This window comes from Falco biarmicus, chromosome 3, assembly GCF_023638135.1.
Source record: "Falco biarmicus isolate bFalBia1 chromosome 3, bFalBia1.pri, whole genome shotgun sequence".
NCBI lineage: Eukaryota > Metazoa > Chordata > Aves > Falconiformes > Falconidae > Falco > Falco biarmicus.
The window spans coordinates 58,272,610-58,287,398 of NC_079290.1; positions in this window are offsets into that span (position 1 = coordinate 58,272,610).

Here is a 14,789-nt window from a genome sequence, read left to right on the forward strand (position 1 = left end):
GCCTTGACCTAGGTCCTATAAAATACAATGGGGATTTTTATGTTGTAATATAACATAGATTAACATCAGTCAATTTTTTACTAGGTAGTGCATCTTGACATTTTAAAATTGAGGGAATTTTTCAATGCTTCTTGAATATACCTCCTCTTGTATGATACCAGAAGTCAGGTAGCCATTTTTTATTTGTATTCTGGCTTTTAAATTTAGACAATAGGCACTAGAACAATAATTACTGCTATTGATTTTGGGTTTGTTTCTTTTTACCAGACTGTAAAATCTTAATGAGAATGTACCATTGGCACCTACACATTTCAGTAGTAAGAGTAGTTTGTAAATTTTTTGGCTTTTATATGGATACAGTTCCCTTATTTCCTGCTAGAGCATCTTTTGTACAGTTCAGTTAATATGCCTCATATTTATGTCATTTTTATACTCAATAAAATTTCTTAAACCTGTTTCTCTGAAAGATAGATTATTGCTGCAAGTATAGAAACATGACATAAAAACTACAATTAATGTGATTTTTTCCTGGAGGAACTAGGTAATTATCTTAGCAGCAAATACTAATTCCCTTACTATCCTTGCTGTTAAATGTGCATAGTATAAAGGAAAAATAGATGTAAACATAGAAACATCTATTTCCTATAAACTGAAAGGAATAAAAATAGTTTTAAACTTTTTCAAAACAGGTGGCTTTTTAAAAACTCTAAGAAACCAAGGTCCAGGCTACTTTGATAACTGATTTATGCGCATTTTGCCTTTGGCGTTAATCTTCCCAAGCAACCATTTGCTAGCTTAAGCATTAAAGGGTACTACTCCACATGACCACTCTATCTGATTATTTTTTTTTACCTGCTTCTAAAAAAATAATACTTGATGCTGTAGAAGCATGATAGAACTCTGTGTATAGCTTTGTTCTCTTCCCTAGAGTGTGTTATTTTTCAAATTCTCTTGTCAGAAACTCATATTACTGTCATGAACTGGGTAGTTGTTTTTGGAGTACTCCTTGAGTGCATCATGTGAGCCTGGTAAGGCTTTTTTTTTAACTTTGCACTGACCATTCAGCTCGTGTATGAGGCTACTAGGACCCTTCTTGCTGGTTTTGCCAAGGTACAGTACCGCATGTCCTATGCAAGTCTGTAGTTCCAAGCTGGATAACAATTTGTTGATCTTTGTTGGTTCTGTAATAGTTCTAATATTGTGTACTTTGACTTTTAAGGTGAGTTCTCATCCCTGCTCCACCTTTTGTGGTAGAATCGAAAAACCATATATATATTTTTTTCTTCTTTCTGGAAAGACTACAATAGAAAAGGCCAACAGCTGAGGACATTCCCTTTTCAGTAAGAAGGGAAACTCCCTGCAGCAATGCTTTACAGTAAAAAGGAAGTCCATGGTCTTTCACGCCAAGTGACTCTAGGTGAAGCAACAGATTTTGTGAACAAGGGTACTGACTACTACTTGCCTATCTCTGCTCCACAGATTATTTGGTATGTAAGTATTTTGAACACTGCAAAGAACCTGAAAAGACTAGATATATTCTTTCCACTCTTCTCTGGGGAGCACTGTCACTTCCTAATAACTTGGAAACCTTAATGTCTCCTTTCAAGTCAGTTAACCTTCCTCTTTTGGCACTAGTATAGAATAGGGAATTGACCCGTGTTTTTTCAACATTTGCTCTCCAGATTTTTGGCTGTGAAAAGGTCCTGGCATGATGAAATAATGTATTGTTGAGGCCTTTTACCTTGCAAAGATCTCCATATTGCAATATTCCATATAGGACTATTGTATCTTCATTGGAGTTTTATATTTTAGGTGCTTGTTGAATGTTTTTGATTGTATCCACTCCTTAAAAAGGAGCCCCTGTGTTCTCACTGGATGAGGGACTGTTGATGCCTTAGTCAATGTCATATCTCAGGGAAGTGCACTGACATCTTCAGTCCTGTATCAGGAGGTTGGCAGAGGCTGCTCAGTCAGCATGAGAAAATTCTTAATTTTGCAGGCTTTTTCTGTAGAACTTGTTTACAGGATTTTTCAAGATGTCAGTTCGCATCAGTACAACAGCAAGATCTGGCAAAAGAGTATCTGTGTGCAGTTTTGCTGGTTTTTTTTCAGATTTCCAGATTAAAAAATTACAAGAGGAATAAAAGGCAACTGTTACTTACCACAGGTCAGGAAACAGTAATAAATGCCAAGCAAAGAAAATGCTTTAGATGATTTATTCATACTTGAGACTGTCCTTAGTACTAGTCTGGCCGTAGGGTACTATATAAAACATTACAGGTGCGAGGTCTGTTGTGCCCTACTCGCCTCCAGAGAGTGGACCTCTTGTGAACTCCAGTTCATAAGGGTCTCCCAGTTCCAGTATTTGCCTGAAGCAGATCAGATCACATGTCTGTCTACAGGATCATCGACTGTCTTGTCCCTCCATTCCAAAAGTCCTCATCAACAGCTTCATGATAACAAGGAGTCTTTGTGATGTGTGGTCTGTATAGTGTTTTCCCTAGCACCTCATGCATGAGATCAGTTGTAATTGGCAGTGTCTTACCTGATCAGCACTTCAGTCTTAAGAACCCTTTGCACAGGGCTAAGATTTAAAAGGCAAGTGAAATTGCCTGTCATTCCAGTTTCACCTTCATTGAAATATTTACCAGTTTGGCAAGAGTCCAAAGCAGATGGAAAGACAGGTGGTGATGGAATGTGTAGAAATATTTTGGAAGAAGCAAGATGTATGGAATTTTGTTTCACTCTTCATACAATTCATATGAATTAATTCATATTTATTTAGAATAGTGAATGCCTTTGTATTAGTAGGAAACACATGGCCCTTCTGAGAACACAGCGCTAGCACACACAGGTGACTGTGCACCCAGATGAAAGTGCTTTGCTATTCTGCCTGGAAAAGAGCGTCTGGAGTCACGAGTTCAGCAAGGGGCATTACGTGACATTTGAAGTGCAGAGAGGGCACCAAAGTAATGGGCTTCACTTGACTAATAATGTATAGTGACTTACTGTCCTTTTCCCCCTCCCAGGGATTTGGCCCTCAGCTGTAAGGAAGCCATAGGGAAAGCTGCAGAGTAGAGTCACACGAGACAAGGAGAACTACAGTGAGAGGTTGCACTGTTCAGGCAAGTGTAGGTTTTTAAGAGGAAAACTACCACCTTGAAAGATATAAAATTGTACAGGAATAAACAAGAAACCAGAGAATGGCAATTCAGCATTGCTGAGGCTCTCTTCCAGCAACCAGCAAAACCCAAACTTTCTCACTGGTGCAGCTTATGACATGTCCAAACCTCAGCGCCGCACCTGAGGGACCATCAGCTCTCAGACTCTCATGGAGAGGAAGGCTAAACGGCAGTTTATTGAAAGGCGCAGGCACTTATATACAAGTAGTAGAGCCAGCCCCTTCGTGGGTGGTTTTCTACTTAGTTCCTACGTTTCTGTCACAACACATGATCTTCAGCATCACCACATCCCTATGCTACTACAATTCCCCCCTTCCATGCTAGCAAAGATACAACATTAAGTGCATTGGTGATGATGGTCAGTCATGTGAGCCAGTAAAACATACTGTGCCTCTACTGTGTCTAAGCGAGACTTAATAAATGCTACTAGTCTATTAAAAATGCAAGGTCCAAAAGTTAAAAGCAACATCAGAATAAGAGGACCAGCAAGACTAGGTAATAAAGTGGTTAGCCAGGGTGATTGGTTAAACCAGGATTCATACCCTGCTTGCTGCGCCTCATGTTCTCGTTTGCGCTGTAGCAAACCTTCACGCAATTTTGCTAGTGAATCTCTAGCTATGCGTGTGTGGTCCGCATAAAAGCACTCTTCCTGCAGGGCTGCACAGAAGCCTCCTTGTTGTAAGAAAAGAAGGTCTAGGCCCCGCCTATTCTGTACGACCACCTCCAATAACAAGGATAGGGATTTCTCTAGGGCTGAGATAGATCGTTCAAGTCCTTCTAAATCCTCATCAACTGCTGCACGCAAGGAGCTCCAGCCGTTCCATTGTTGAACTAGGGAGGTGATGCCAGTCGCTGTTCCGGTGATTCCAAGTGCCATGAGGGTTGCTACCGTTATGGCTGTTATCGGCTCCCTCTTGACCCGGACAGGTGATGGTTGTTTTTCCCAGTGTGCATATATGTCCTCCGAGGGATGATACAGAATCCTTGGCATAACTAAGACTTGGATACAAAAATCAGTGATGTTATTAAAAAGTTCAAGTGATACACACGGTACGAGGCCCTTCCTGGAACAAATCCACCACCCTCCTTCTCCGGGAATAATCCATTTGACGTTTCCACTAAAGGACTGTTGAGAGATGTTATAAGCACACGAGACCCAGCTCCTTTTCACCTGGCCCAGACAGGTTCCCTCCCCCCTGACCGCTGACATCATGAGGCCGATACTAGACTTCTCCCACTTAGATGAACCGGGGTTATCCTCCATAGATAAATTATAGGTGCCATTCCAAGCAATACCTTCATAAAATGGGGATTTGATGTCATAGCAGAGCCAACAGGGGTTAGTGAGGTTTGGATTAGATTCATTCAAGGTCAAGTACATCATCTGCATCATGGACCAAAGGGGATAAGGGTCAGTCGCTTCGGGAGTTGTGTCAGGGGTGCAGGTCTGTGGGGGTAGAAGCCCTGAGATTACTACGTTGGGGCCTAGGGGCTGAGGTTGAGGGGTGTACCGTGGGGGTTCTTTTATGATTTTAATAAGGGTGCCCCTATCAGTACCTGATGTCCAAAGCATTAGTCCCCAAGTTTTGCCAATAAACCAAGCTGGATTGGACGGGTTAGTGATGTTTATCCAGAGGTACCTACAATTCCCACGATGCCATACCGTCCCACCATCAGTTTTAGAAGGGGTCTTACAGCCAAAGGGACCTCACATTACCATAAGAAATCTATCAGGTTGACTCGAAGTCCATGCTGTGGCAATAGTTTTGCAACCCCAGTAGGCACAATAAAAATAACCACGGGAATTACAATAACTTCTACCGGGATTTGAACTTGGGCACCAATATGTATTCCTACCCCCAGTGTCCCATCTGCTACTGTTACTAGCACAATTTGGGGCTCGCCAACCGTCCAGTAGATCTGGGCCCATCAGCTGACAGACCGTGACATTGAAGGAGGGAGCACCCGGAGTCACTATAGATTGTAGTATTTGCGATTCTTGAAGTTGTATCAGTGTCCAGTTGTATGGGCAGTCACCGTTGACCAAGGACACCAAAACCAGTAGCAGTGCTAAAAAACTTCGGATCCCTCCTTTTCCCTGTTGTATGTCGGTTAAAGTCCTCCCTTTGTTAGTTCGATAGACTGTACCCTTGTCTTCCTTATCTAGCAGTGCTGAGTGTGTCCTTGATCTCGCTCCCCTTGGGCTGATGTGCCTAGGCAACCAGTCTACGTCAGGTAGTTCATTGCTGGCTGCGTTATCACACTTTTTTGAGTCCTCCTCTTCATCTGAACTAGATGAAGGGGGAATTGCCACGTCCAAATAACTCAGCGGCTGTTCTCGCTGGCACCATGTTTGGGTGTTATCCCCTGCTTTGTCTATTCTGCGCAATCTGTCTTCGCCTTGCCTAATAGCCTCCTGTAACCATTTTGCTGATATCCAATCCTTTTCCTTCTGTCCTTGCTCCTTTTCTAACTCTGCCAACCGTCCTTTATGTTCTCTATCCCGCACGCTACTTTCTTTTGCCTTACCCCTTTCCTGCTGTTCTTGTTCCTCAACTTTTAATCTCCGCATTAAATTTGCCAAGTCATCTGTTGGGTATAAGTTCTTTTGTTCCCGCTTTGCATTCTTATTTTCTACCGGATAGCATTCCGTCTTTCTTTCTGATGGTTGGCTGTCCGGTAGATTACCCGGTGGACTAGGAGGAGGACTAGGAGGTTTAGAGTCCCCTGCTATTGAAGTGCCCACCTGCGATTCCCGACGTATTCCCGGAAGCCGAGGACGCTCCGTACCAAACATAGATGCTCCCATATTTCGCAGCCCATATTTGAGCCTGTTCACGGGGTTTTTTCATAGCACAACATATCTTACCCCAGGTTGAACCCCACGCCGTCGTGCCCGTTTTCTCAGATTCCCAAATTTCTTGTTCAAATTTTTCCCACAGTTCACAACACATAATATCTTGTGGGTTAACAATCAACCCTCTGCCCTTCATCCATAGGATGATTTCCGTTATATCTTTCCGCGGGCATTTTCCCCCTGCCTCCTTCACCCCTTTTCTCAATACCTGTACCACGGAATCAACATCAACATCTTTTTCTGGCTTCATTGCCCCTCCGGAGGTCCAGTGTCATCCAGCGCGCTGCCTCCCAGGATGACGTCAGGGTCACCACTTGATGTAGCTTATGACATGTCCAAACCTCAGCGCCGCACCTGAGGGACCATCAGCTCTCAGACTCTCATGGAGAGGAAGGCTAAATGGCAGTTTATTGAAAGATACAGGCACTTATATACAAGTAACAGAGCCAGCCCCTTCGTGGGTGGTTTTCTACTTAGTTCCTACGTTTCCGTCACAACACGTGATCTTCCGCATCGCCACATCCCTGCTACTACATCTCACCTGCCTGATTACCCAGAAGATATTCTTCAGGCATTTTATAGTAGGTGCTGAGCACACAAATGCTTAGCCTAAAAGCTCTTTAAACCCTAGCTCTTCTGCATGTGCTACAGCAGAAATTGTGACGCATGCTTACAGAAAAAGTTGCCCACAGTGTGAAAACCAGGCCAATTGGTTACTGTGACACCATCTCAAAATCTGGAGTATGGGGCGATGCCTTGCCATTTAGACATCTAAATGACTAAGCAGTCAACTGGTCTTGCCTGGCCCGATTGGCTTGGACTCCATGGTGCCACTGCTACTTGAGCTGGTGATGAAGGCGCTCCCTGATGGTTCAGGAGAAAGCAGCCAGGGTAAGGGGAAAGTACTAGAAGCCAAGGTGATAGGAAGAGTAAAAGGAGGAAGCAGTCTTCCAGAGAAAAAGCAAGTAATATCGAATCAATATCAACTTGAATTGAAAAGTGTAATGTCCCACATATGTAGTAGGACTTCTTCTGTGACAACATACTTACGATGTTTTCCTATTTCTTACACCTCTTACAGGACAGAATGATTCTTTACAGAATCATTTAGGTTGGAAAAGACCTTTAAAAGCATCAAGTCTGTTAACCCAGCACTGCCAAGTCCCATCACTAAACCATGTCCCTAATCACCGCATCTACACGTTTTAAACACCTCCAGGGATAGTGACTCTGCCACCTCCCTGGGCAGCCTGTTCCAATGCTTCACCATCCTTTCAGTGAAGAAATTTTTCCTATATCCAATCTAAACCTCCCCTGGCACAACTCGAGGCCATTTCATCTTGCCCTATCACTTCTTACTTAGAAGAAGACACCAACACCCTCCTTGTTACAGCCTCCTTTCAGGTAGTTGTAGAGAGCAATAGGTCTCCCCTGCATCTCTTCTCCAGGGTAAACAACCCCAGTTCCCTCAGCCACTCCCCATAAGACTTGTGCTCCACACCCTTCACCAGCTTTGTTGCCCTTCTCTGGACACACTCCAGTACCGCAATGTCTTTCTCATAGTGAGGGGCCCAAAACTGAACCCAGTATTTGAGGTGTGGCCTCACCAGTACGGGGCGGGGGGGACGGGGAGGGGGACGGACTGACGATCACTGCCCTAGTCCTGCTGGCCACACTATTTTGGATACAAGCCAGGATGCTGTTGGCCTTCTTGGCCACCTGGACACGCTGCTGGCTCATGTTCAGGTCCTTTCCCACCCCGCAGGCAGCTTCCCAGCCGCTCTGCCCCAAGCCTTAGTGCTACATGAAGTTGTTGTAACCCAAGGCCAGGACCCGGCACTGAGCCTTGTGGAACCTCATACAACTGGCCTCGGCCCATCGGTCCAGCCCGTCCAGATCCCTCTGCAGAGCCTGCCTGCCCTCCGGCAGATCAACCCTCCCCCACAACTTGGTGTCACCTGCAAACTTACTGAGGGGGCACTCGAACCCCTTGTCCAGATCATCGATAAAGATACTAAACAGCACTGGCCCCAGCACTGAGCCCTGGGGAACACCACTTGTGACCAGTCCCCGGCTGGATGTGACTCCATTCACCACCAGCTGGGCTCGGCCAGCCAGCCAGCTTTTAACCCAGCACAGAGTACACCTGCCCAAGCCATGGGCACCCAGTTTCTCCAGGAGGATGCTGTGGGAGACGGTGTCAAGGGCTTTACTAAGGTCCAGGGAGACACATCCACGGCCTTTCCCTCATCCGCTATAGGTAGGTCACCTTTTAATAGAAGGAGATCAGGTTCATCAAGCAGGACCTGCCTTTCATAACCCCACGCTGGCTGGGCCTGATCCCCTGGGTGTCCTGACATGCCACGTGATGGTGTTCAGGATGACCTGCTCCATAACCTGCCCTGGCACCGAGGTCAGGCTGACAGGCCTGTAGTTCCCTGGATCCTCCTTCCTGCCATTGTTGTAGATGGATGTCACATTGGCTATCCTCCAGTCATCTGGGACCTCCCAGTTAGCCAAATGACTAGTCTTATGACTTGTAAGAGTGCGGTTAGAGGGAGTTCTTCAGACATGGTCTTAAAAAAAAAACTTTGCAAGCATAACAGCAGCAGTATTCTATTAAAATATTAATGCTTGAAGACATTAATCTTATACTCCAACAGCTTTTCCACAAATGAAGAACTGTTTTCTCCCAACATGTATTTCTCAGATACATGTTTTCATGTACTCATTCAAGAATCATTCCTGTTTCTTCGTCTTTCAGGGGAAGAACATATTTAAGGTTTGGTCCGTCCTCATTCATTTCCCATGAGAGATGTGACTCTGGTATTCACAAGATGCAGTGTATTGCTATCAAACTTATTTCATGACCACTGCTCTTTTGGCTGCAGCCATTTGTCCCTAGTGGATGAATGGAAAGCTTTTCTTGCTAGTTCGCAGTTCGCTTTTCGCAGAGGCCTGGTATTGCCACATTTTCCCCCAAAGAGTTCTGCAACAGTCCTAGGAGAGCTGCCAGGCTCAATCCTACAAGTATCCATCTGTTACAGATTTGCAAATAAGTTAAGATTGATTGACTTTATTTGATTGATTATTTTATTTTATAAAATCATTTTATAGAATAGAAATACAGAAGGATAAGAAATATATTTTAATGAAACTTATATAGTAAAAGCTGCTATGAGATCCTCTGTATAGTCTCGTACCAAGGCCAGAAGAATGGGCTAGAATCATTGTTAAAACTTAGGTAATAAATTTAGGGTTTGAAAGGTTTCTTTGTATTTGACTAGTCTTCTGTATGTAGAAAGTGTATTGAAATGTCAGAATATAAGATGAATGGAAACTGGGGAGAGTCGACTGGAACAGCTTGTAGTTACCTGCCAAGAAACCGTGAACTTTAGTAAAAGGTAATTCCGGCAGGGGGAGATCGCGACCACCGACTCATATACCACCTACCCAAATCATACCCCAGACCCATTTCTGGACCTTTCTAAGCTCTACTGCACAGAATCGGATATGGGAGGAGAATATGTTAATGATTTAGAGGAAATATTATGATTATGCATGAATATTTAATGAATATGTATGAGTAACTTCTATATATGGTGTCTGATTTTGAGACTTGGTGTGCGTTGATTGTGAGAGGACTCACTCATGCACCCGGCCGTCAATAAAGAAGTGTCTGCTTAACTATATCACATTGGTGTCGATAAGTTCTTCATTCCGAGATTTTGGTAACACATCTAGTCTGATATCCTTCCAAATATGGCTCTGGAAAACAATGCAAAAAACTCAACAATGATCAGATATGGGATTATTTGTTTTCCAACTTAAACTCTTCCTACTCAGTAATATTTGGATTTTGTATGTCTCATGGTAATAATTTCTTTATTTATTCTTTCTAGCTCTTTATCTCCTTTGTATTCGTACAAAGAAAAAATGGTTTTGAAATGTCACTGAATCATTAAATCTCATTACGTGAAAACATTTCACAGTTCAGTGAAATGTTTTATGAAAAGTATATTTTCCTATTAGTTCTGCATGTTTTTTAATACAACTACATGTCTATTCTTCTTGCTTTATAAGATAGATTGGAAATTCTGGATTATCTTTCCTATTTTTATACTTTTAACCATAATTTCTTAGTTCAGAAATCCCAATTATGTTAGGCACACTTTCCACAATTAGCTATCTGTAGTCATCGGAGACATTATTTCATTAGATTTTAAATCAGTATGTCAGATTGTATTTTTGTTAACAAAGTACACAATGAACAGTAAGAATTTACATGAGTTTTACTCACAAAGCCCAGCTGACAGAGTTAATTTGGACCATAGGAGGGTGAATGAATGGTTCTTTGTCCCTCCCCCTCCTCCCTGTATTGCCCTTGATTTAAAAAAAAAAATAATCTGTTATCACGTTGGTCAGATATCTCAGAACCATGGACTGTCTTTACAGTCCTCTCAACTTGATTATCTGGATTGTGTTTCACAAATTTTGTCACTTTAGTTGCTCATTCATTTTTTTCAAGTTACTGAGAAGTAAATGGAAAAAACAACAAAAACACCACCCCCCAAACTAGACAGCACTTCAGTAACCCACTTCTCCACATCTACCTCTGCTTGCACATTATGATGACAATTTACTGTTTGTTCCTATTCTATGATTTCTGTCTCTCAGTTTTATGAGTAATGATGCTGCTGGTTTGCACCTCAGCAGTTCTAGTGATGTCACTTTGTTTCATACCTCTGGGGTTCTCACTGAGGTACTTTCTGTAAGGGGCCATGTTAAAGGTCTGTGGAGTTCTAAATGCAAGATGCCACAGCCTCCTCTTCTTAGATACAAAACCTTTATTACCTTAAGGAAGAGCAGCACTTTTTGTTAGAGAACTCTGAATTTGTAGTTTTGTACCTACTAAGCATACATAGGCAGTAGCATCCAGCATCACGCAATAGACTGTACCACTGCACCTACTAGAAGGGCTGTGTGCTTTATTCGAGTGAAGACACCGATTTTCATTACATTTCTAGAAAATACTTACCACCTAAAAATGTCCAGTGCTGGAACTTAGTTCATATTCTCCCTTAATACAAAGAAAGCAGATACTTAATTTATTCCTCGAATGAAAAAATTAGATACAAGTAGTGATACCAAAGACTTAAACAATTTAGTTAGAATGAAGAAAGAACAATCCTCCACTCTTTTGCTGATGTCACAAGGTCGGGAAACAACAGACAGTGAAAAGAACACTAAGATAAGTCATGCAAAAGAAGCTTTCAAGTGAGGAAATTCTGGCCACAAGAGGAGGTGAGCTGAGAAAGTGTCGCTATCCACAAACACTAATGGAACATTAGTTGAAAGCACGACAGAAGTAATTGTGGTAGTGGAAGATCATGACTTGCAACTCAAATAGTTCCCCCCCACCTCCACTCCCCCCCCCCCCCACGAAAGAGGGCAAAATCCCACCTGCATAGTTAGTAAAAAGCTTCAATAGCGCCGTCTCCGAGGATGTGCACTAATTTGCATTAGAAGCAAGAAACGTGTAACCAATCCTGTGTGAATGAAAATGAATATGCAATGTTCTATGAATATGCAAATACTCTACTATATATATATATAGGTATATAGTGTATACCCTCAAGTAGCGCAATGTACATGTTAGGAGGAAAAATCCCCCATGCACCCAGTGTTGCAATAAACCAATCAGCTTTCTAAATTATCATTCGGTCTAGAGAGTTTTCTTGGTTATGATTTTTGGTAACAGCAGGACATAATAGTAAACACATTCTCACACACACAAAAAATCCACATTCCTAAGCATCATCTGAAATATCAAATGGCAAGATGAACAAATTATTGGTAACTCGACTGCTACTATTACTGTTGAAAAATAACATGATATATGACTTTAAAATCCAGCAGATCAATATAAGCAATTTTCCTTTTTCCAGCAAAGGAAGTTATTCTCCATAAGAACTGAAATGGATTACTCAGTTATAGAGTATATATAGAACAAAATACTTCATAATGCAGAATTAGAACTTTGCAACTGCAGGCACTCTTTAAGCCAGCTTGCAGATGGGCTGAATAACGAGGACCTTATTTCCATGCAAGTGAAGTGCCTGCATTTCAGTTAGAACCATCCTCACCCGCTTGGTGTATTCATTTTGAAATCAGATGCAATAATTCACCAGGTTTTTTTCCCCGAAGCAGTTAGCATTCTAAAATGGAAGTGCTATCTCAAGTCCAGAAATACTTTACAAATACGCTGGAAAACAAAAATCTGTTTAACGAACTCTTAAAGAGGTTTGATACATCCTTCCAAATTTCATCAAGTCACCGCTTAGAGGGGCTCTGAGTCATAGCCTGTATAAAAACTCTCATGAGATCCTTCATCTGTTAACCGGGTAGTAGAAATGCTCTTTGTTCTCACAAAACTCCAGAGTGCTCAGTTCCACTACGCAATTTCCTTTCTTATCGTGTAACTGCACCGATACGGAAAATAATGTAGCAAGAAACCTAAAACTCTGTCACAAGACCTCAAACTCTGCCGCAAGTAGGAATGGCACCGACAATGGGAACCATCAGTAGGCAGGCAGGAGCCCCATTGTCCGAGGAGGGGGCTGTTAGCACTGATGCAGATGAGCTCAGGGATAAGGAGCCTTCTGACAAAGACATGCTAACTGTGAAAAGAAACGAATGGTTGAAGAAGTAAGACTCAAGGATACTAGGAGTATGCGTAAAAGAAGGGTAAAGGTAATTGTGGTAGTGGGAGATCGCGACCTCCTCGTCAAGTGGCCCCCGCGAGGGGAGCAGATGCCCCGCGCGGGGAGCACGCATAATGATTAATAAAGAGCTGTACCTTTACATCGGAGCGGGAAAGAAACTGGCCAGTAATGAGTTAGGAGGCGCAGACTTCGGGCAGAACTAACCAACTTAAGTGTACGAATGTGCACCGTGAGTTGAACTAGGCGTGCAAGTTAGGAGGAACGATCCCCCTGACCTGCTTTACAACCTTCCACGGGTTGTGAGATGTTTCCACAAGTCACCATGAACCTCTGCTCTTGCATTTTTTTTTCTGTTTGGGTTTTTTTCTGCTATTCACCAATGCGACTGTTGTACAAACTTCCCCCACATGCCATCGCAATTCTTCCCTTTCAAAGCTAAGTGTCCTTAAAAAAGAAGCAGCTGCACTCTTCCGAGCATTCCTGTTCATGCCTTTTCTAGACAAGCAGGGCAGAGTACATAGGAGGAGGACTGGATTCCTTTGGACAGTTTTCTGTTTCGTTTTGTATTCTTATGGTAAGAAGACTACACCCTATGTACCCCTTGAGCACTACTAAATGAGAGCTCAATGAACATGCAATTTTGCACCAAGAAAGCTTGAAAGTAATTAATTTACAACTGGGGGGGTGTACGTGTGTATAATCTTTTTAGAGGGCCTGAAGGTCAAAGATCAAAGTGTCCAGCCATATATGTCTTCTAGATCTCAAGCTGTACAAGCAGTTATATCACAGTGAAAATGTCACCCTCGAATTAAAGAGGGACTACAAATAAAAATGTTGCCACTTAACAACATTTATGTATTCTTAGACCAGAGGCGTCTCTCAGAAATGACAGCAAATACTGAGGCAACTCTTTTAACTGTTACACACAACTGACAGTACTGGAAGACTATGCATAAACTCCATGTAAGAACACAGCAGGGAAGAATGAACTGCAAGTATGACAAGAACACACAAAACTGAGAACACATTGTTCCTCTGAGTTAACCACCTCAGGAGCATTAGCTGCACCTTCCAAAAACCCTAACGCATAAATCACAATTTTTGAATTTCTTTCTCCAAGCTCGTTTATGAAGTATGCCCCAATTATGTCCCTATTACGACAGAGGAAAAGTTGTTAGTTTACCCTACATTGAGTAACACATCAAAAGATCCTGAGTTTCCTGATAACAATGTTTTGCTGGTGCTTAAAGAGGGTAAAGACTGTATTTCTTGAATGATTTTATGTCAACGGCAGCTTTGCTGCTACTCTACTCCTACTGCTCCTCTATAGTGGCACAAGAAAAGTCATTTGGGTCCTGCACATACAAAAATACTCAAGAACTTTACCGCGTTTCACGTTTTAAATACATTTTTTAATTGAAGTCTTAAATTTAAGACTGAAGACACTACACCAACTCATTCCTTCAGAGGAGGAAAGTGCTTCACGCATTAAAGACCAAAAAGAACAACCAACGGCTCATGGATCTCGATCGCCCGGTTTGTTTTAAGGCAGACGAACTAGGCCTCCAAGCGCCCGCCAGGCGACGGCCACCCTCACCGCGCCCCGCGGAAACGGCAGCGGGCGGCGGCCTCAGGCGCGTCAACCGTCGCAGCCGGCTCGGGCGCAGCACGCGGCCCCACTCGCCTGCGCCACGCCTGCGCCACGCCTGCGCCACGCCTGCGCCACGCCTGCGCCACGCCTGCGCCACGCCTGCGCCACGCCTGCGCCACGCCTGCGCCACGCCTGCGCCACGCCTGCGCCACGCCTGCGCCACGCCTGCGCCACGCCTGCAGCTGCAGCGCCGCGCCCCAAATGCGCCCCGCCCCGCCCCGCGGCGAGGGAAGTGACGTAACACGTTGGGCGGGAACTCGTTCCGAGGTCGCGGCGCTGAGGAGCGCTTTCGCTTGCAGCCCGCGCCCCGCCCCCGCCGTCCCTTTCCGGGCCGCCCGCCTGGCTCCTCCCCCCTTCCCCAGCCGGGGCTTCCG